Below are 24,525 nucleotides of genomic sequence, written 5' to 3'. Positions count from 1 at the left end.
ATGTCCGTATTACATGCAGTGACTTCCACTACAGAGTCATGTCTGTTTTTAATACAGTTACTTCCACTACAGAGTCATGTCTGTTTTTAATGCAGTGACTTCCACTACAGAGTCATGTCTGTTTTTAATGCAGTGACTTCCACTACAGAGTCATGTCTGTTTTTAATGCAGTGACTTCCACTACAGAGTCATGTCTGTTTTTTATGCGATGACTTCCACTACGGAGTCATGTCTGTTTTTGATGCAGTGACTTCCACTACAGAGTTGTGTCTGTTTTTAATGCAGTGACCTCCACTACAGTCATGCCTGTTTTTAATGCAGTGACTTCCACTACAGAGTCATGTCTGCTTTTAATGCAGTGATCTCCACTACAGAGTAATGTCTGTTTTTAATGCAGTGACTTCCACTACAGTCATGTCTGTTTTTAATGCAGTGACTTTCACTACAGAGTTGTGTCTGTTTTTAATGCAGTGACCTCCACTACAGTCATGCCTGTTTTTAATGCAGTGATTTCCACTACAGAGTCATGTCTGTTTTTTATGCGATGACTTCCACTACGGAGTCATGTCTGTTTTTGATGCAGCGACTTCCACTACAGAGTTGTGTCTGTTTTTAATGCAGTGACCTCCACTACAGTCATGCCTGTTTTTAATGCAGTGACTTCCACTACAGAGTCATGTCTGCTTTTAATGCAGTGATCTCCACTACAGAGTAATGTCTGCTTTTAATGCAGTGACTTCCACTACAGTCATGTCTGTTTTTAATGCAGTGACTTCAACTACAGAGTTGTGTCTGTTTTTAATGCAGTGACTTCCACTTCAGAGTTGTGTCTGTTTTTAATACAGTGACTTCCACTACAGAGTCATGTCTGCTTTAATGCAGTTACTTCCACTACAGAGTCATGTCTGTTTTCAATGCAGTGACTTTCACTACAGAGTCATGTCTGCTTTAATGCAGTGACTTCCACTACAGAGTCATGTCTGCTTTAATGCAGTGACTTCCACTCCAGAATCATGTCTGCTCTTAATGCAGTGACTTCCACTACAGAGTCATGTCTGCTTTAATGCAGTTACTTTCACTACAGAGTCATGTCTGTTTTCAATGCAGTGACTTCCACTACAGAGTCTTGTCTGTTTTTAATGCAGTGACTTCCACTTCAGAGTCATGTCTGTTTTTAATGCAGTGACTTCCACTACAGAGTCATGTCTGCTTTAATGCAGTGACTTCCACTACAGAGTCATGTCTGTTTTTAATGCAGTGACTTCCACTACAGAGTCATGTCTGCTTTAATGCAGTGACTTCCACTACAGAGTCATGTCTGTTTTTAATGCAGTGACTTCCACTACAGAGTCATGTCTGTTTTTAATGCAGTGACTTCCACTACAGAGTCATATCTGTTTTTAATGCAGTGACTTCCACTACAGAGCCATGTCTGTTTTTAATGCAGTGCTGCCTTTTTCTTTGTCATGTTACACTGAGGAACATTATTCTGAAACTGTTGAACCATGTGCTCACACAGTCTCTAACAGAATGGTGAACCTCTTCACATCTTTCCTTTTGAGAGACCCAGTCTCTCTGGAGTGTCCTTTTTAAACCCAGTCATGTTGATCCTGTTGAACCTGTTGATCATGAACCTCATTAGTTAAGAGATGTTCCTCCAGGTGTGTTTTTTAGCATTACAGAACTTAAACAGTGTTTTGTTGCCAACTCTCTGAAACATGTTGCTTGCACCAAATTAAAAATGAGGATATATTTGTCATAAAACAGAGACATTTTCAGGTTTCAAGATTTGATATGATGTCTTTGCACTATTTTCACTTAAAACAGGCTTTAAATGATTTATAAACAATCAAAATGTGCCTCTATTGACATTTTAAACAGCGTCTCAACCTTTTTGGGATTGTGGTTGTAGGAAATATTACACTGTATGTTTTAAAATATTATACTCTCTATTGTAAGCCTCTAAGGATAAGACCTTTTGTTTTAAGCTGGTAGAATAAAGCAGGTATAAATATTTTACATTAGCGTGCTGGAGGTCTAACTCTGGCTGCAGATGGATTTTATTTTTAAACAATGACTGCCTCATTCTACTTGTGTGTGGAGAAATAACATTACGTAATCACAACCAAATGACTCCGCTCACACATCAGGCCTCCAACGAGGTCCAAAAACAGCAGCTCTGCCTCGGATCGCTCCCTGCCGGATGGAGGAGGAGGAGGAAGTGTTTCAGTGGGAGAATACATCCTTTGTTGTCAGTTTGATAAGGCCAACACGACGTGACCGCCCGTTAATAGAACAAACCTTTCTGACTGCTCGTCTCCCTCGGCAGCTTTCCCTATCAAAACTCCACTGCTGCATGCTGCTGCTGTCAAGTGTCCTTGAACGCAGCTCTCTGTGTTTCTAAGCGCATATTCTAGAGAGCAGGCATCAGTGTGTGGGAGAGGCTGATGGGAATCAGCTCCCTGATGTGGAGGAGCAGCCTGACTTGTACTGTAGCTACTGTAGATCAGAAAGCAGAGCAGCAGCCACCACATCCAGTGTGTGTGTGATCCAGTGACAGCCAGTATGTTTATATATGCATATCTATTGTTTATGTTCAGGGGCTTTTTTACATCATGTGTGTCAAATCATTTTTGTGTGTTTGTGCTTCGTGTGTGTGAGCTGATGGCGGAAATACTGTGTGTGTGTGTGTGATCAAGTGTTACATGTTAAGAGCATCAACGTAAATGGATCTGTGGTAGGTGGGTGGGAAAGTAGCTTTCACATGTTGGTCAAATTTATTAATTAACCTTGATGCCTTTGATGCTAAATGCACCTGATTAGCTCTGTACCTGATTCAACCACACAGACTTTTGAAAAAGCCCAAAAACCTGCAAAGATTTCAGGTTTGTGCAGGTTTTGGCGCCCCCCTGTGGTCAAAGTGGAACCTCTTATCGCTTTGCTGATTACAGACTGTACATGTGTTGGTTGTTTTTCTCACAGTGACATACTTAAAACCTTCACTGAGGACAGTTTAGACAAAGTCTGTATGTGCAGTAAATGCGCACTTTGAATCCTGACAAGGTGACACAAGACTCCGTTCCACATAACCACCTGTACACTATACATTATCCTGCTTATTATATGGCTAACAACTAAAGACATAAACACAGACCACAACAAATCACAGACACATAAAGATTCAACAGGGGCACCCTCTCCCTTCATCCCTTTATTCAGTCTTTTCTGCCCAACTGAGGTCACGACCCACTGTTCTTCAGTATTCAGCCAATTTCTAGCCCTCACAGAATGAGTCAGTCTTTCTATGGGATATACTTCTCCTGCTCCGTCCAACCACAGCTCAGGGCTCGGGGCTTATGGGATCAATTTCCAACTACTTTCTTGAGATGGCCTTTTTTCAAGTTTGCAGTAATCAGGGTTTTGAAAAAGTGGATATCCTTCTCCTGAATCAGGACCAGGCATACAATCCAGCGGTCCTTTGAGCTTGTAAAGTAAAATCTGTTCAAGCATCTGAATAACCTTGTCCCAGAATATTTGTTTTCATATACATAGCCAGAAAATGCATGAGTGATTGGTATTCATTTGACCACACCACACTTTCTCCTGTATTGCAGCCGTGTATCTGATTGTTGTGTTTATTTATTTATTTGTAAGTTCCTGTGAGGAGTTTTCAACTGCTGCAAAACAGACTAGAACCCATACCCAAGTCTCTTTATGACCCACAAAAGCAAATCAGACTATTAACATAGAGACTAATTTCCTTCCCTCTGGCAGAGGGTCATTGTCAGTCAAAGCTTTTATGAACATTTCCCACAACAAAGATTTTTGATGAGTGATTTTTTTTTCAAAATCCTGACTTAAAGGCCCTGTGAGGAGTTTTGAAGTGGCTGAGAAACAGACTGAAAATGATACTGATGCCTCTTTATGACCTTCAATAGCAAACAAGTCCATCAGCAGCAACACTGACACCTTCTCTGTTGTCATTTTTAATGCCTGAAACCACCCTGAGGGGGTAGGTGCCAGACCAGATGATGGACATCTCGTTTCAGAAACAGCCTTTATTTGACTGTTTTCATAGAAAAGAATCACATTGCCTGATGAAGTTGACGGTTGAAGACAACAGGATGAGGCTTTTGTTGAAAACACTACTTTTGCATATATAGGACAAGAGATAAGAGGTATCGCTTTGTCCACAAGGGACGCCAGAATTGATATAAAACAAAAGTTCCTCACAGCAGCTTTAAACGTGTACAGAACAAACAAATGAGAGACATCACTTTGGTCACAGGGGGCGCCAAAATCAACACGAGCAGAAGTGCCTCACAGGAGTGCAATAAAACATTAGTGCATTAAGATTTTTCCCCTTAATTCCCTTCACCTTCTCACCACACACTACCAGGAAACCAGATCAGGCAATGAAATCCCTCTTGACATGTCTCACACCACAGGAGAATCTGGAAAGACAATGTCACCCAGGTAAAATGGGTCTCCCTGGAATAGTTTTTGTTGTCCAACCAAGCAAAAACAATCCTACACTCTGCACCTCTGCTGTTGCATGGTTGGATCCATCCGCTGTGTGTCATAACCCATGACTACTGTTTTAATGTGACACTTGTGAGAACATATGGACACGCCGCTTCTTAACATCGCAACTCGACATTGTTGTTGAAGGAAAAGTTGCAAATGGACGTTTGTTGATTCATCCTGACCGCGGACCTGCTATTCAGCGGGGGATGCGGTTGCTCCATGTGTGATGTGCTACGGTGGATCTAAAGGCAGGCTACAGAACAAATGGTCAGGTGGTGGGAGCAACATAGAGTGAATGGGACTGGATAGATGGCGAGCTAACACGGAACTTCTTTGAAAAGGAGCTGGATCAAAGAGCCAGCCACCTGAATCAGACCTCAAGCCTGATACCCCTGAGACATTCCCCCATGGGTGTGGTTTGAACAAATTTAGAGTTCATAATAGATAAAACTTGATGAATTATTGAAAAAGACTTTGAACTCTTGATGATCATAGTGAATTTATACCTTTTGGTATTAGTTCATGATGAGACTAGTGTCAACTCTCACTGGGATTGATAGAAATACGATACGATACGATACGATACGATATGATGTACTTTATTGTCCCAGTAGGGAAATTTGTCTTTGACTTCAGTGCTGCACGTTACCTGCTCCTACAAAAATCACCACAATGACACAAGAACACATAAATAAATAAGGAAAAATACAATAAATAGTACACATTCATACAACACACAGCATAATCTTAAAGAGAGATCACTATAACACTGTCCCAACCCTAACAGGGTATTTAATCTTTAAAATTCTAATAGAAATCGGCACAAAGGAGTTTTTAAAACGATTCAATTTACACTTGGGGACTCTGTACCTTCTACCAGACAGTAAAAGTTCATACTCAGAGTAAAGGATGTGCATCGGGTCTACAAGTATTCTCTGAGCCTGCCCAAGAACACACTGTTCATAAATGGCCTGTAGGGAAGGGTTGCCAGTATTCCCTATGACCTTTATAGCAGTCTGAACCAGGCGAGAGAGTTTAGTTTTGAGCTGAACAGAGAGGTTACCGTAGCATGCTGTCATCCCATACCTAATAATACTCTCCAGTACAGCCTGATATAACAAAAACATAGCCTGTTGATTCACACCAAACACTCTGAGCCGACATAAAAGGTAAAAAGTACAATCTTTGCTGTATGCGGGAACACAGGTTATCAATGTGGGCTAATGTGTATTATTGACCCTGGTGGTTATTTTGAGCCACATTCATTTTATACAGTACTCAATTTTGTTGAGCTAGCTTTTCTTGAACTTTATTTATTTTGATTACAGATTGACAAATTAAGATTATATTTGTGCATTTATTTTTACTGACGTTTGTTCCTTGAGTTATGAAGTAATATCTGTTGAATTATCCCTACGTTTCAATACAGCTGTTTAAACTTGAATTGTGTTGGTGTTTATTCATTTTCCACAAAGCTCCTGAGCCGGATTTCTAGCCCTGTTATTAAGTCCTATAAGATAAGATAAGAAAAGATAAGATAGTCCTTTACTCGTCCCACAATGGGGAAATTCAAGTGTCACAGTAGCAAAGTAGGCAGTGCAAAAAAAAGAAAAAAATATATATATATTAAGCAAACAAGAGCCTATAAACAACAATTATTAAAAAGTCATTAACAATTAAAATCACAATTAAATTTAAATAAAAAAATTAATATAATTTCACAAGTGTTACAATAATCTTCAAGGCGAGCAGTAAATCACGACTTCGCTGAATTTTTCTATATCTTCTAGTGTCAAACACGCTTAAAGCTGGGGTTGGTAATCAGATTTAGATACACTTTTTGTCATACTGGTTAAAATGATCTTTATGTCCTGATGGCAATCATTACATGATGTGTTCCTAAAAAAGAGTGAAAAAAAAAATGCTATCTACAGCCGGAGTAAACCTGGGAAAACACTAACCAATCACCGTGTTTTGGCTCCCCAAATTTTAAACCAATCAAATCCCGTCCAGCCGTTCTGCCCTCCTCCTGCGCGTACATTTCCCCGGCGTGCACTCCTCCTAGTCCCCGTCTCCTGCCTCTACTTCCCCTGACTCTGTTTACTGCCCCTCTCGCTCGTCCTCGGGCCTGTCCCCTCTGACCTGATAAGGTGCTTTGCTCAGGACTGTAGTCCGGATCAGAGTCTAAAAAGCTCTCACCAACAAGCAGAATAATTAATGACGTTCAGTAAGTCCTACAGAAATATATATTTATTGTAGCGTCCGTCTGGACGCTGTAGTGATGTCGAGCCGATTGGTGAACACGTTGATCTTTAATAACCGGTCACTGTCGGCCGTGATCACGCCAACCAACAAAACAACAATCAATGTTTGAATGAATGAAGAACTTCTCCTCTTGTCTCTCCTCTCTCCCGCTTGCACACTCTACACCTCTCCTGATGCCTTCACTGACCGTCAACACTGTAGGAATTAAGAACATCTACACTGAACACGTTTAACAAACAGTAGAGCTGTTACAGTATTATATATGTGTTAGAACTTTTCTCCTGATATCGTGTCACCGGTACAACTGGATAATGCTAACATGATAGTTGTGAGTACTAACAGCAGCCATGTTTGTTTGTGTTTTTAACTTTCACTATGATAATGTTTTGGTGAGGACCGGTTTTGAATCAGTCACGATCATATGGTCGAGAATCAGCGGCGCTCGTGCATGTGAGCGGGGGGGTGTCGTTTTGGAGGAGTTCCGAAGTAGGAGGGGAGGGGTTAGACGGAGTCATGAGGAAAAGCTACATTCAAATTCATGCTGGTTTTCCGAGACTACCAACCCTAGCTTTAACATCGACAAACAAACCAGTGAGGACAAACTATCAGCAGTTTTAGGAACACCTGGAGTAATTTGTACGCTGATGACACCCAGTTGTGTTTCTTATTTAAACCTGATGAGACTCCAACCCTCTGCTCTGAGCAGCTGTTTCAATGCAATTATAAACTGAATAGCTAATTATTTCCTCCTAAAATTCCCTGTGTATATTATACTTGTTTATCATTTTTTTTGTCTTAGCTTTATTTATTTATTGAAGCTGACTGATGAAATTTCTGTTCCTGATGTCCTTGAAATGTGCAGTGTAGAGGGTTAATTTTGCTTTTAGATGATAGTAGTGCACACTTTGACCCTCATTAAGGGCTGTGCTGAAAGTTCATTGGTTCTTCATGGAGAAATGACACTTTTTTTCTCCCTTAATCAAAATAAATAATTTATGGAAATGGTCCATGAAGGAAGAACCCAAGTCCAAAGAATCAAGGTTTAAGTATAAACCATAGAGAATATTACAAAAGTGTTTCATGCATTATTTTCATACCTGCACATACATGCCTGTGTCCTTGTTTCTGTATATATTTGCATCTATGAATTCAAATGTATGATGCAGGAATGTGTGTGTGTGTTTGCGTGTGTTTGTGCAGTGAGAGAAGGATGGAGAAGGAGGGGAGTGAGGTGCAATAACTATGATGGATGAAGATGAAAATGAAAGCTGCTTGCACTGGAGATGTGAGGTGACAGTCAATTTAAGTCACTATATACTTGCTCCACTCACACACACATCCACACAACCTGGCACACACACACACACACACGCACTGAAAAAAAACAGCAGTAAAGAAAAATACACACAACTTCTTCAAATCTTAACCGCTTTAGATCATCTCACTTTAAAGTTTATATCTGAACGTTATTGCTATTGGTGCAAACACACACACACACATACACACACACAAACACACACCTGACAGATTCATAAGCGTATGCATACACAATTACATAACCAGAGCTTATTTGTATATAAATATGACACTCAATGTGTTTTCAGCCAGACAGTACAGCGCTGTCATCTGTCAAAGCGTCTGTTACTCCTCTCAGTGATCAGACTTCTCTGTGCTCCTGTATGGAACATTCTTGGCTCCTCACTTTCTCATTCACACACACATACAGGCACGCAAACACACACACACACACACACACCTTATTATGTGAAGCTAAAGCACCACAGGACACATCTCTGCATGAGTCACACTGACTTTCACGATAGCAAAGAGAGAGGAGACAGTGCACAAAACACAGTAACACTTTTTTCTCCTGTGAAGTGTAGCGGCTTGCAGTTATATTGGCATACAGCAGTGTATTCAGGGGGCTGCCCTCGTGTCCGAAGAAACCACGCTGAAGTGCCCTCTTGGATTCCGCTGTAGATAAAACATTACAAAATGTCTTCTCTGCTACTCTTTCAGTGGAAAACATAGAAAGGTTGTTCTTATAGATGCCTTTCCAGTAGATAAAACATGCCCTCTGGATGCCCCTCAAATGTATAAACCTTATAAAAAGGCTCTCTGGTTGCCCTTCTGATGAACTTAATGTGGAAAAAGTGCCCTCTGGATGCCCGCCGATATATAAACCATAACAAACGTGCCCTCTGGATACAAAACAAATTGTTAAAAAGTGTCCTCAGGGTTCCACTCCATTGGATTGAATGCACAAAAGTGCCCTTTGGACGCCCCCCCAGTTAAGTCAATGTAAAAAGAAAGTGCCCTCTGCAAGACTTGTTCAGTAAATATCATGAAAAAGTGCCCTATGAATGCCCTTTTATCAAACTTCATGGAAAAAAAGCCATTTAAATGTTTTTTTGGTGAACTCAATTGTGAGAAACGCCACATTTGTTGCGGCATTTGTGCGAAAATGCAAAATATAATATCAAAATATGTAAATAACTTGTTTTTCTTTTACATATTTCAATTTTCACTACAATTGGTTAAAAATATTCACCACCATGCAGGGAATTAAGTGTTACACAGGACTCCCACCAGATCCATGTCCAGTCCATGTCTGATCTGCTGTGGTCATCCATGTTGTCTTTCTGGTCCTCTGAAAACCTCTGACCTGTTGACTCCAGGCCTGGCTCCGCTCATCATGACAGTTTGTTGTTGTAGTTAAGTGAAATACGATCTGGTGATAACACAGAGTGTTTTATTCTGAAAATTAACCGGATGTTTTCATTTTGTTTTGGTGCCTGACTTCCTGTCCCGCTCCATCTGCTCTGTTGAGATTGATGCGTTGTGCTCTGGCATCAAGCAAAAATAGAAGTCTCCTATTTATCTGTATCTGATCTGTTGCATTCTGGCGTGCCGGATCAGAGACGCAGTGGAAGTTAACACATTGACTAGAATAGAAACCTATCGGATCCGGTGCCATGACGGATTGGAGATAGACCGGACATGGATCTGGTAGAATTTGTCCGTAAGATGCTCAAAATGTTCTGGGGAGGATCTGTAGACCCCCCTTTTGTTTCCTCTACCTCACTACATTGAAATTAACACTGAACTGTGAGTACCAGGGGTTTGAAAAGAGGTGCCCTTTTTGTTTTTGCCCATGCTCCTGATACAACCTGAGTACGCCACTGACAACATACACAATGTTAACAATTACTAAAGTTACTGTAACTTAACAGAACAAAAGTTTTAGGGTATACCTGAAGTGGATGATTATTGTAAACTAACCTGAGAGTAGTTTAGATCAACAGAGGTAGTGTACTCTCTTCAAAGAGTCTGTCACATACTGTAGCATCATCATATCTGCAGCAGCCCTGGGCACTGTCTAACTTCTTACTCCTGACTGTCTGAACTTGGACTGACTGTGTGGGACCTTTCGAATGTGTAGAAAACTGTTTCATGTATTATCATGAGATTCTGACTGATCCGGTCGGTGTGTCTGCAGATTTAAATTATCAATGAAGTCACAGTGCTGTGTGTCGTGCATAGATGCACACTGAGCCTCTTTTAATGAGTAGAGGCACTCATTGATTCTGCTGGGGGATCACTGCACGGTCCGATAAACTCAAATATACCCTCAGTCCAATAGCTATTAATCAGAAGTTTAACCAACCAAACATCTTGGACTCTTCCTGTAAGTTAGCAGTTTGCTAACAGTAACATCAACAGTGTATGCAACTTTAGCATGTTACTTTTCTGGGTGCATCCTTTAAGTTTGAGTTTGCCCCTGTCTTCTCCTTGATAGTTTTAATTACATGTCACACATGTTACTCTGCTCCTGCTTACATTTGCTGTCAAATCTCTGAAAGCAGAACTCATGATCTGCAGCACCTCTTTGGGAAACCAACAGGAACTGTATCTGAACCAGACGACACGTGAACATGCTGCAGGGAAATACACATGCAGCCTCTGGTCGCTTCTGAATAAATGATGAAAAAACAAAGAAGAAAACAAACTGAACAAGTCTTAATCAGTTAATACATTTGAGCCCCAAAACAGTCAATGCTCGAGTCCAAGGAGAGTCAAGAGTCCTATACTTGAACTCCAAAGTTGATTGTAGATTAACAAAGTGATTCCATGAGATTCTTTCAATAGAGGGAACCGTACAGTTACTGTAGATGCAGACGGCATGCTGTGAACCTTTATGACATTTATGGAAAGGTCTTGCATTAACAAGAAAGATTAAAAAGAAAAAACACTTACTCAATGCCAAGAATTTTAATGAATCATGTTTCGACCCACTGGTCTAAATCAGGTGTTGTGTTCTGCATTTTTTTCCCCTCTCTGCTGTTTTTTAAATTCCCTGCACCTATATGATGTGACCATAACAAGCGTATTCTGATGTACAGTATTAGTAAAATCCTGTACATGAATCAGTCTTTATATGAAGTTTCACATGAATATTGTTAAGATCTGAAGGGTGTCCTCTCCTAAAGTTGATCACTGTAAAAGTAAAAATGGCCAAGAAGCTCGACCCATTAAAAGAATACAGAATGGAGAAAAGTAACTAATGAGTGTAAAAGGAAGACAGTCTGAACATGGCTGAGACAGAGATACTTTAATTCACTGCAAGACAAGTGAACTTTTGTTTTCAACTCAGCTTCTGATGAAGGTCGAGTCCTGCAGAAGCAAAAAAAAAGCAAACTAACACCAGTGTTTGTATGGGTGTGATGTAAATTTTGAAACTATCCTACAGCTGAGTAGAAACTAGACTGTACAAAAATATGGACAACGTGACAGCTCCTCCAAAAGTGAAGCTGAAACTTTAAGAGCTTCCCCTACAGACTATAGTAGGAGTAATAAAGCCTGCCTCCTTCATGTTAAGCCTGATTTATACTTCTGTTTTGACCCTACGAAGCAGTGGTCACTGCAGACATTAGCTCTAAATACCTTTGTATGGATGTGTCAGTGTCACACAACAAGCGCTAGGGTGGAGTTAGGTCTCCCTGATAGTTGGGGTTGCCTGTTTCTGGCCCCGCTACGTTTTCTGTTTACTTTTTCACAGTGATTCTGAACATATTATGTTCATTTTAGAGACAACTTGTGTTGCTGTTTCTCAGACAGAAATTATTACAGATAAGAATATAGAGGAGAGGTCAGAGGTTGCTGTAAATGCAGGAAATACAATGCCATCCAGCAGACCAATCACAGGGCTTGCAGTCTGTGTCAATTTGACATATAGCTACATTTTGGAGGAGGTGCGTGTCAGGCTATGTGCACAGGCTTTTGCCTTGGAAAAGGGCTACACAGATCTATGATTTAGGCTAGGGCATCAATTCAACGCAGAAGTATAAACCAGGCTTTAAAAGACGGGACATGGGTCAATCATTAAAACCAAAAACCACATCAAATGAATTTTCTGACACATAGTTTCAGTCTTTATAGTTTGCTATTTTAATGCTGATTTATGTAAAAGCATTATTTGGTGCATGACTCCATGATTGACAGCTCTGTTGCCTAATGAGGCTCCTGCAGCGCTGTGTGCACCAGATTATAAGAGGGGAGGAGGAACAGAGTCCACCAGCTGATCCCAACCTCACAGACTCAAAATGTGGAAGATGTGAGCTCTTGTTTGGGGTTACTCTGGCTTCACTGTTGAACAACTTGAGGAGTTGAGTCGTCTATCTAATTCAAAGTCAGTGATAGAAGCTGATAAAACACAGAAACATATCGTCTGCATACATTTGAACTTTCTTAGGTGGACGTTTTGCTGCTTGTGCTGTCGGAACCTAAGCTCATGACGCAGAAGCGAATGAGATGTCAAACTTGAAAAGGAAGTTCCAGCATTAACCAGAACGAAAGCTGAGCGTTTATTTCCATTAAGTCTGATATTACATGAAGGCAGCATGAGTCAGAGGAGCTGCTTTAAAGAGCTCTGTTTTTCTGTTTTTCTGAGTTATTGTGAGGCAAAGAGCATCATCCTGACCTGCAGAGACGAGGAGCACTCAGGATGATTTCTACTATTTTGGGCTGACCTTCATCTCCAGACAGAGTAGAGAATAAACAGGATGCAGTAAGGATGACTTCAGAAAAAGCAGTGGTCAGAGGCGGAAGTAACGATTCAGTCAGAGTAAAGGGCCCTCAAAGAGGCCCCTGTAGACTGAGTGACCAGCGCTGACGTCTGCACCGGCCTCTTGTCCTGCGCATCACCTCTCTTCAAGCTTAAAAATAAACCCATCCACCATCTTTATCATAGCAACAATTCTCCTCCCTTCCTCTCCCTCCGTCCACCCACCCATCCTGCCCCCACGCAAGCCCAGCTGAGAGCTCCTCTTCCACCCACTCCATCCCGGCTCGAGCACCGTGGGGATGCATATATAGCCCAAATCACGCTTGGAGTGTCACTCGTCTCTGCTGGTTACGCTGCTGATCTTTGCTTCTCTGCAGCTCTGGATGGTTCTGAGCCTGCAGAAATGTTGAGCTCAAAATAGAAAGCTGCCTCTTCTGCCTCAGCGTCTAATTCACTGTTGTGTTACAACGCTGAATAAAGTGAATGGACCAGCCTGCGGAGACTTTCTTTGTCATGCACCATTTTCTGGCAGTTGTTAGTGAAGCTCTAGTTGCAGACAACCATTGCTCCCTCTGGTTAATCTGGGTCGCTCTTTTTAGCAGTCCTTTGAGTGGCGTGATTCTTTAAAATTTGATCAGGGCTGTAATTGGGCAGAGACATTTTAATGGCGTGTTTTTATTTACCGTGTGCCGTCAGGGGTTACTTATGGGAATTAAACTGTCCGACTTGGAGGATACAAGCCTAGGAAAGAGCTGAGGTAAACACTTTGCGTTTCCCATGGACAGATAATAGGCTGTAATAATGATTGATAATGGGGCAGCACATAATTAGCACCATGATGGTGTTCTGTTAATAGCTGTTTTCGTCACTGCGCCGTAAAATTGTATCAGCAGTACTTAAGCAGGTGAGTAAATGTTACATGAGAGTCACAACCTCTAAACCAATGAATACTTTATTCGTAGCAATAATCCCTGATGTGCTCACTGCAGTAAATCCCCATTTCACCGCATACGATGAGCTGCTGAGGAGAAAAGTTAGACTCCAGTCCAATCTAAACTTACAGCAAACTCTTATTTATTCCTCACACCACTACAGCCCTCACTTTGTGTTTACACAACCTTGGCTGTTGTTGTCAGGAGGCCGTCTGGTGGCTCCGAAGAGAGCAATGTAACAGCTGTTTCTCGTTTCCAAAAATGGATCCTGCTCTGTTTCAAAGGTCTGTCTCTGTACAGTAGGGACTCTGTCTGGGTAACACTTCAGAAGAAAGGACACAAAGTTTTGTGCAGTTATCAGGGAATCAATTGGGATTAAATGAAGAACTATGTGATAGAAAACTATTTGTTTACACCGGAGAACATGAGCAACTCTTAATCACATTTTACAGAGAAGCCACGAGGGGGAGAAGACCAAATATCAATATCCAATATATCATCGTCCTGACTTTTGGGATCCAATTATAGATATGCCGGCGCTGAGTGTCTTTATTTTTAATTATAAAAATACAACACTCTGAACAGGTTTTCTGGCCTATTTGTAGTACGGTTGCCGACAAAAGCAGAGCAACTTGACTTAAAGTTATTAGAAGAAACGTGCGGCAAATGCTGAAATGATGCAACCTCAAAACATGCAAAAGCCAAAGCAACTGCAGTCCACTTGCCAAACTTTGTGCATACTGGGACTTGAACCGGTGACCCACTGGTTCCCAAGTTCTTATGGACTTAGGTACTGTCACCCCAAAGCATAAGATAAGATAAGATAAGATAAGATACTCCTTTATTCATCCCACAACAGGGAAATTCATGGAGTTACAGCAGCAAAAAGAAGGTGTTCAGTACAAGAATTTCAACAAGAATATATATAGAAAAGAAATGTTCATCAAAGACGACAGCTTGGCCATAATTCTCCTGTCAACCACCACCTCCACAGGGTCCAGGACTGAGCCTGGCCTTCTTCACCAGTGTGTTCAGTCCTGCTCACCTGTATCCTGTCCACCCACAGCAGGTGAAATCCTTCCAATGTGGCGTTCGTGTCCGGTGTTAGCTCTGTTAGCATGATGCTACTCTGCCAGTATTCCCTCTGGTGCTGGGTTAGCTCGTCCACCTTATCGTAGATAGATCTTACATTCCCCATATTGGTGGGTGGAAGGACAGGTCCATGTCGTCTTTTTTAGCTTGCACCTCAATACCAGCACGTGATCCTTGCCTCCTTCTCCTCAGCTCGCAGGGAACATCGGGCCTAGCATCGTTTAGCATCGACTTGCTACGGGCAGCTAACAGCTGATCTCGTATGTAAACAATGTTACCATGGTTACACAGGATCTCCGGACACACACAGGAACAAAAATAGTTAAAACATCACTGCAAACGTAGCCAGTTTGGTGTCTATGGCCAACAAATGAGTCATTAAAAGTCATGACAGGCTCCAAATACAAAGAGAACTGAATAGATATGAAAAAAGAACAACGAAGAGAGAGCTGCTGCAACAAGCAGCCACTCGAGCGGCGCTAAGCAACAAGTTCATTCAGCATTGTTCTCATGACGGGAGTCGCCTGAGTGAAAACCAGGAATCTTAACCGCTAGACCAGGGGTTCCCAAACTTTTCAGCCTGCAACCCCCAAAAATATAGATGCCAAAGATTCGGGACCCCCACTGTCCCTGAAAGTGACTTAGTGGCTTAATTTGGCTGGTCTGGAGAAAATTAGCCTACCTGCAGAGCACGGACTATAACACTGGACCCCCAACACCCCCTCTACTCAGTCTTCACACTACTCCCATCTGGTCCCAGATACAGATCCCCATACTGTAGGCGAGCCCGGTTTGGCAGAAGCTTTGTCCCGTCGGCCATAGCACTGCTAAATAAAATGCCATTGTAATGTGTCCGGTGTGTGTCCTGTGTGTTCATATGTCTCCTGTGTGTTTATATGTGTCCGGTGTGTTCATATGTGTCCAGTGTGTTCATATGTGTCCTGTGTGTTCATATGTGTCCTGTGTGTTCATATGTCTCCTGTGTGTTTATATGTGTCCGGTGTGTTTATATGTGTCCAGTGTGTTCATATGTGTCCTGTGTGTTCATATGTGTCCGGTGTGTTTATATGTCTCCTGTGTGTTTATATGTGTCCGGTGTGTTTATATGTGTCCGGTGTGTTCATATGTGTCCGGTGTGTTTATATGTGTCCGGTGTGTTTATATGTGTCCGGTGTGTTCATATGTGTCCAGTGTGTTCATATGTGTCCTGTGTGTTCATATGTGTCCGGTGTGTTTATATGTGTCCTGTGTGTTCATATGTGTCCGGTGTGTTTATATGTGTCCGGTGTGTTTATATGTGTCCGGTGTGTTTATATGTGTCCGGTGTGTTTATATGTGTCCGGTGTGTTTATATGTGTCCGGTGTGTTCATATGTGTCCAGTGTGTTTATATGTGTCCGGTGTGTTCATATGTGTCCGGTGTGTTTATATGTGTCCGGTGTGTTCATATGTGTCCGGTGTGTTCATGTGTGGATATTTTTTTTTACTATAATGGGTAAAATGTACTAATTTTAAATAGCTTTAAAAAAAACACTTTGGGAACCCCTGCACTAGACCATAAGGGAAAAAAGCCAAAAGCCAAATACACATGAATAATAAAAGCAACGTCGTTTAGGAGAGTAAAAGTCAAGGCACTCTGGAGACCTGAAGGTACGACATATCGTTAAGGAGGACATTGTTGTGATAACTGAAATGAAGAACAGCTGAGAACAGAAAGTCTAAGTACTGAATGTAAGTGTGTGAGGAAGTGTAAGGACACTCATTGTTATCTCAGAGTGAAAGTGCAGTCACAGGCTTTCTAAGTAATTGCATTTCTCGTGTGTGTGTTTCTTTAAATTTTAAGCCCATGGTGCTTGAACATAGCTTAAGCCACACATAGAATAACTAGACTCTATAGATTTGACATCTGAAAACTTCACAGCTTCATTACGCTTACTTTCTCTTCCACTGAGCACATTTATATTCTTCTCAGTCTTCCTCTGTGCTGCGCAGACAGACCTGTGAGCTGTCAGAGAGGTATATGTGACCCGCAGATTCTTCTATAATTCACACCCTGCTCTGAGACGATAAAGCCAACAGTTAAACTATCTATAATTACTTCCTCTTAGAGACTGATCACCTGTCACAGCAGCTTTCCATCATCCTTCCTCGTACCTCTGCAAGCAGAACCGACCGAGCTGTCACGCAGAATGGAGAACTTTTCATGTCCCATCAAAGAGCTGTTGTGGCGCAGTAATGGTGACATATCGAGGAGAACTGAGGGACGAGGATCATCAATCTCACGCAGACTCAGAGGAGGAGACCAGACCCAGTTTCAGAACAAGAAGGTGTTATAAAACATCCCGCTGAACCGTAAATTTTCCACATGGATGGGAAAAAGTTGATACCGTGGTGTATGATTACCGTCCACATTAAATTTACCATATATACAAAACGTAGTGTAAACAAGAAGAGGTCGAAGCATGGGATCTGAAACACAAAAAAACATCTGCTTGTGTAGAAGTCCATGAGAAACTGGTCCTCCTTCTCAGCTGATTTATTCCCTTAGTAAACATTTCCCTATGACTTTAAGGTCTCAATCTTTAGTTTTATGTCTCTGTAAACACAGCGTGATGTGAATTTTGTAAGCTGTGACTCTATTTAGAGATGTTTGAATGCTAACACAGTGTATATTTTAAGAGGTGGCTACCAGGGTGACCTGAATGCCATAACTGGTGTGTAAGACTATAACACAACAATATCTGAAAAGAGTTCCCCCTGCTGAGGAAGAAGTGACACGCTGTGCTAACAAGTGACAGTATCTGTCTTTAAACACAAGATTACAGTGTGTCAAATGATTATTTTGGTGTTGTTTGTTTACTAGGAAGGAATATGACCTTGATAGCTCTGTGCGAAAGGGACAGGGACCAAAACCAAGACTGTATGAACCTGATCTTCAGGCCCTCAGGCAGCACTGCCTTAAAAAAAGCATGGCTCTGTAGTGGAAGTCACTGCATTATAAACAGACATGACTCTGTAGTGGTAGTCACTGCATTAAAAACAGACATGACTCTGTAGTGGAAGTCACTGCATTAAAAACAGACATGACTCTGTAGTGGAAGTCACTGCATTTAAAACAGACACAACTCTGTTGTGGAAGTCACTGCAACAAATACAGACATGACTCTGTAGTGGAAGTCACTGCATTAAAAACAGACATGACTCTGTAGTGGAAGTCACTGCATTAAAAACAGACACAACTCTGTAGTGGAAGTCACTGCGTTAAAAACAGACATGACTCTGTAGTGGAAGTCACTGCATTAAATACAGACATGACTCTGTAGTGGAAGTCACTGCATTATAAACAGACATGACTCTGTAGTGGAAGTCACTGCATTAAACAGACATGACTGTAGTGGAAGTCACTGCATTAAAAACAGACATGACTCTGTAGTGGAAGTCACTGCATTAAACAGACATGACTCTGTAGTGGAAGTCACAGCATTAAAAACAGACATGACTCTGTAGTGGAAGCTACTGCATTAAACAGACATGACTCTGTAGTGGAAGCCACTGCATTAAACAGACATGACTGTAGTGGAAGTCACTGCATTAAAAACAGACATGACTCTGTAGTGGAAGTCACTGCATTAAAAACAGACATGACTCTGTAGTGGAAGTCACTGCATTAAACAGACATGACTGTAGTGGAAGTCACTGCATTAAAAACAGACATGACTCTGTAGTGGAAGTCACTGCATTAAACAGACATGACTCTGTAGTGGAAGCCACTGCATTAAAAACAGACATGACTCTGTAGTGGAAAGCATTTCCACTGCATTGGCACATTCTGTACGTACAGCATGACTCTGTAGTAGAAGAGTCCAGGTGCTAAACTGGCTTGCCTGCACTCCTGACTTGTTGCTCATTGAAAACATTTGGAGCATCATGAAACTGAAAATACAAGAAAGGAGACCCTGAACTATTGAGCAGCTGAAATCCTCTGTCAGGCAAGAAGAGACACCACTTCCCAATTTGCACCATTTTCAGGTTAATTTGCAAACCATCAAATTCTTGTCCCAGCTTTTTTGGGGTTGTACATTTCACTCACGGTGTAATATTTGCTTTACTTTTTTAAAAACAAACATGCTTAACATTAATTATTAAAAGTCAGATTCAGTGAAGGTGTGCCATTCTCTTCGTGGGGGTTCCTGGGCCGCAAAAGTTTTTGACAAGTCTATCTTTTCGTCATTACTTCCACACATCTGAATACATGAATAAATAAAAGAGACAAGAACACTCTTAGACACGCTGGGTCAAAACAGATACAAAACTTTGTGATGCTTTACACAATTTAGAGTACCCTCTTAACCTACCCTGCATGTTTTGGGATGTGTAGGACACCAAAGACGACCAACAGAGGTACAGGGAGAATATACAAACACAGAAAGGCACCTCCCTGTGAGGGGACAGTGCCAACCTTTTAAACAGCAGACATTTTGGATTGGCGATTCAAAACACCTACTGTGAAAAGGTTTTTGGTTCACAGGTTAGGGAGGGGAGGGGGTAGAACTATTTGTTCTTCCACTCCTGCGGCTTTCTCATCCCGAGGATGGGGCTTGCTTCCAGATAGACGTTATTTGAGCCTTTAGAGATTCTCCTGGTTCCTCCAGAGGCTTACATTCAGGGTGAGGTCCAGGGGTGGAGGCTGATGCACCAGGGATACTCTCCTCCAGGAAAGGTTCATTCTCTGGCTTCTCCTCGCACCTTGCCCTTTTTCTCTCAGGAGGAAAGCAGTCCTTCCCGTACCCCTGGAGCTCACAGGAGAGCTCAATGTTTTCTAGGAGCTGACGAGTGAGCTCAGATCTCAGCCTCTCCAGCTACAACGCCTTCTCCTGGCTGACCTGCTGCAGGACGTCCACTCTGGTGTCTGATGCGGCATGGACCATGTCCAGCTCAGCCTTCAGGCTCTAGATGAGCTGCTGGCTTTATGACAGTCTGTCGAAGTGAGACTTGATTTCAGTCTCAAACTGACGCTGCTGGCTCTCAGCCTGCTGTTGGAGTGCGAAGGTGTCAGACTTCAGCCTGAGCATCTGTTGTGCCGCTCTAAAACTCTCCCCTTCTTCATGGATGAGGCCGGCTGTGTTTCTCTCATCCTGGACCTCAGCTCTGAAATGTTCCAGGCTGCTGTTGTGCAGGGCGTGGAGCTCCTCAAAGTCTTTTTGGACACTGAGCAGAGTTTTGTTCTTCTCCAACCCCATCCTGAAGGCATCCTGCTCAGCCCTTTAAGGATATGAGGAGAGCCTGTTCCTGGGACTCTTTCTCAGTGTGAACCTACTTCTGTTGTTGCAGCTCACACCCAAGGGTCTCCAGCTGCAGCCATACTCTGAGGATATCAGTGGAGAGTCTCAGCTCATGAGGAGAATATTTGAGCCTCTCCACTTCCTCTTGGAGAAATAATTTCTTCTCCCTCTCTCACTGGAGCTCAGCAGAGAACTTCTCATTGCTGATCAAGTGTTCCACTTACAGCTCAGAGTACTCAGCATTTGATTGGCAACCTAAGCGGCATCTCCAAACCCTGATCAATGATTGGTTATATGCCTCATTAGAGGTGGAACTTAAGTTAAATAAACTACTTGGGCTGTGTTGCATTAGGCTGCTAAGCTTTCTTTACAATGTTGCGATTGTTCCTGTTCAGAGGGAGGACTCGTGCAGAAAAATAAGATTTTAATAATAAAAAGGTACAAACCAAACGTACCAAAATGTTGTAGAAACTAAATTCAAAAGAAAACACTGGGGGGAAAAACACAGCGAACACAAGGAAGACATACAAATCAGGTTAATCAAAAAGGAGGGAAACACACAAGGGCAGGAAGTAAAGAACTACAAAATAAATCAGGAAACACAAGAAAATACACAAAGGACTACAACACTAGACATGGATCACTAAACTCTAGGGGTGAGCCCTGACTAAGGATTTGCTTAGTCGAATCTGATTAATCAGATTTTGCCCATAGTCGACGAATAGTTGAATGTTTGTTGTTTTTCCTTATTGACCCAAAGTCTGCATGATGGTGACCGCATGACAATATTACACATAACCCTTTACAATTAAGAGACTCATAGCTTAAAGTAAAAGGGACAACAGAATATTATAAGCATAAAACTTAGATATTTTTATTCTATATTGCAAAAACAACGAGGTGATGAAGGAGAGAAAACTCAAATAAGGCCACCATCCGTTAAACATGGAACAACGCGCCGTTATAGAGTAAGGAATCAGGAGATATTTAAACAGTGTTCACACAGCAGAGAGCAGCGCCCTGCGGAGGGTAGTTTGTCCAACTTAAGACTAAACATTTGTATAATGTTCAAAATCAAACCTGAACCAGCTAAAGGGTTTTTAAATCTCTTAACAGAACCTTTTAAAACAGCCTTTCATCGCGTCTTTGTCCGCTTGAGTCTTTTCAAATTGTACGTGAGGAAAACCATCGTGTGTACGGGCAGAAGTGCGCTTCTTACTTTGTTGACTGTAAATCCTGTCTTTGAGAATATCCTCTCTGATGGCGTTGAGGTGGATGGGATGCTGTGGATTGTTTTTGAGGCTTTGCGCAGCTTTAGGTATCCCTCCTCGTTCTTTTGGCCCGTACAGTTTTTGTGTGGTCCGGTAATCCTTGATCTCACAGCCCTCTTCATGAAGCTGCTCCTCATCTTCATCACTATTTTTTAGGATCAACTGAAGTTTTATTTCCTGACATTTTGAGCTGCCATGAACGTAGAAAGATTTAAAGACCAGCTGAGGTACGTCTGCTCCACAGGTCCCTGCTAAATGGGAGAGTCCACCTTTAATTACCAGGGGAGATTTAATTACCACTTTGAGGAGATTTAACACTTCAAGAGCTGTTCTCAGAATTACATTAAATAAGTCTATATTTATATCAAAATAGGGTATATGAGACAATGTTTTTACGGGAAACAGGAAAATAATGTAAAATTAGACATTGAGCACCCCCATGGTTTGAATGGAATGATCCACGTTTCATATGCAAATGTTCAACTCTGAGATTGGTGGTCAACTAAGGCTCGTTAGAACGAAAAGTTGAATATTCCACTATTTGGTGTCACCTCTACTAAACACACAAGAGAGACAGAAGATAACAAATACAGAATAAGCACAAGGAGGAACTAAAGTATAAAACACAAGGAAAAAAACTAAACTAAACATCAACTCATGACAGAAGTTTGAATCCTGGAATCCTCCTTTTAAGTCTCTATAGATTTAAACTAAGAGGACTCAAATGTGGCCTGGCGTCTGTGGCTCAGGGAGTAGAGTCGGTTGTCTATCAATCAGAAGGTTGGCGATTCAATCCCAGCTCCTGCGGTCACATGCCGAAGAATCCTTGAGCAAGGCGCTGAACCCCAAATTGCTCCCGCTGTTGTTCAGCGGTGTATGAATGTGAATGAATGAGATTAGCTAATACTGATGGTCCCTTTCTAAATAGCAGCCTCTTCCATCAGTGAGTGAATGGGTATGAATGGGTGAATGCGACAAGTAGTGTGTAAAAGCGCTTTGAGTAGTCAGACAGATTAGAAAAGCGCTACATAAGTACAAGTCCATTTACCCAAATGTTCTCGGGACACAAAGCGGACAATCCCAAACCACCTTATCTGGGTACAGTATGTTGGTCCCACTTTGAGAAGTTTGCCTCAAGAAGGCAGTCCAGCATTAGTCGCACTAACACCATGTAAATGTACTGAATGTGACAAAGGTGATTGTGTTGGTAAAGCTTGCTATTGCAGCATGGACTTACTTAAGATTGTAAGATTGACCAATGGGCTGCCGGCACTCTGTGCATGTGGACCATAGACTCTTCAAATAATGGACATCACCCATCTGTTTCTGAAGAGCTGTTTTGAGGCCAATTGTTGGCGGCAGCTATATTGCTGCTGTGGAGTGAGTGACGTAAAGAGGTGGAGTTTGAGCCTCCTAGCCAACAGCTACAGTGTGCCTGCAGGCAGCTGTGCCTCTCATTGGAAGACTCATAATCTCAATATCTTCAAAATTGCTGCGTTAGAAAAAAATGTACCCCCCTCACAGTCTGTGCCGATCGAGAAATGAGCTATCCAGACTACACTCGTCTTTTGTACCAGGCTGTAAACATGTTTATTTCTGCTGTAAAGATCGGCTTTTTCCCATTCATGTGTATGTGACTTCCAGTACTTCTGGAGCCAGCCTCAAGCGGATCCTCCTCTTTTTAGACCGGAGGTTGCCGCTTGGTGTGGACTGAAGATCATTGTCATGACATTGATAGTAGTGAATGGCTTCTTTCCATTAAGTGTACAAGTCCGTTAGGGAGCAATCAGAAAGCCAAGGTACTGCCTCACAGAAGTGGATTTCCTCCACCCATGCACTACTTTTCCTCCCCTTACTCGGGGCCAGGACTCGTTGAAAACCTCAACTCTGAAATGCAGCCATCATCATGTTATTTATGAGCATTTCTTCCTGATCCAAATGTTGTGAAAAAGTGTTGTGTGGGCCTCTGTCAGCCTCTTCTCTCCAAAACTACTTCAGAGCCTTGGATAAACTTTGTATAAAGGAAGGTGTCCATTCCTTTGTCCCTTTGACTCTGTGTTTAAATGGTGTTTGACTGCAGTGTTGTTAGCCTGGAGGCTCTAAGCGTGCCAACAGTCTACTTAGTGTACTGGAACCATCTGCTGGGACTGCATTGTTTCCCCCTGTGGATGGCAGAGGCTGAGGACTGAGTGTGGGGATTGCAGTAAGAGGCCTGGCAGAGTCAGTGCCAGCAGCTCTTCAGCTGAGTCAGGTAACTTTTGAGGTCAGACACACAGTGAGATTCATTCACTCACCAGTCCCCCTGCCATGTTTAATTTAGAGCAAGTCATTTCCAAAAAGCTAGATAAATTATTGTCCTTTTAAAGCCGCTGCCTGAAACATCAGAACTTTTTTTATCAGCAGAGTTAGATGTAGAGCAGAGCTGGCTCCTGACAGGCCACAGAGGTTATTATGTAATCATGAAGATGTGATGAGTTTGCGGTGGTTCTTTCTCTTCAGTTTTGCTGCAGGATTAAAACTTGCTGGTTCCAAGCCAGTGCCTGATGGTTTAGGGGAGTAAATAAAGCTTTGCAGTATTTATGATGAAAGGACATAAAAGAGAGTATAAATCTCTCAGCCTTAAACGAGGCCAGGAACAATCTCATTTCTGCTGTGCGTTTTAATTTAGGAAAATATGGCCCAATTATTTTGCACACCATTACTTCCACACTGAAGCTGACTAGTACAACCACAGTCTTATGAGAGACTGAAGGACTTTGTGAGCCAGACTGACCTCCAAAACTGAGGGATGAAGCTGACACAGAAGTGCCAAAACTGCAGTTCCCCTAGTGACCACTGGGGGTAAACCCAAAAGTGACTGAACTCCCATCCATCCATCCATCCATCCATCCATCCATCCATCCATGCATGCATCCATCCATGCATGCATGCATCCATCCGGGTCCGGTTCGCGGGGGCAGCAGCCTCAGCAGGGAAGCCCAGACACTCCTCTCCCCGGCCACTTCCACCAGCTCTTCTGGGAGGATACCGAGGCGCTCCCAGGCCAGCTGAGAGACATAATCTCACCAGCGTGTCCTGGGCCTTCCCCATGGC

At 42.2% G+C, this 24,525-nt stretch overlaps 1 protein-coding gene and 1 long non-coding RNA gene across 2 annotated transcripts in view; both read left to right on the top strand.

Annotated features, from left to right (window-relative positions):
* Positions 1–24,525, top strand: part of LOC117819034 (whirlin-like) — a 171,686-nt gene that overhangs the window by 37,345 nt on the left and 109,816 nt on the right. The gene's annotated exons all lie outside the window — the stretch shown is intronic.
* Positions 16,850–17,450, top strand: LOC117819035. The gene is made up of 2 exons (XR_004632426.1): positions 16,850–16,895; positions 16,988–17,450. It is a non-coding gene; the product is annotated as an uncharacterized LOC117819035 (long non-coding RNA).

The sequence above is a fragment of the Notolabrus celidotus genome, chromosome 9, assembly GCF_009762535.1.
Source record: "Notolabrus celidotus isolate fNotCel1 chromosome 9, fNotCel1.pri, whole genome shotgun sequence".
Classification (NCBI taxonomy): domain Eukaryota; kingdom Metazoa; phylum Chordata; class Actinopteri; order Labriformes; family Labridae; genus Notolabrus; species Notolabrus celidotus.
Note: the sequence above shows the minus strand (reverse complement) of the source record. Positions and strands in the feature narration are given on the sequence as shown.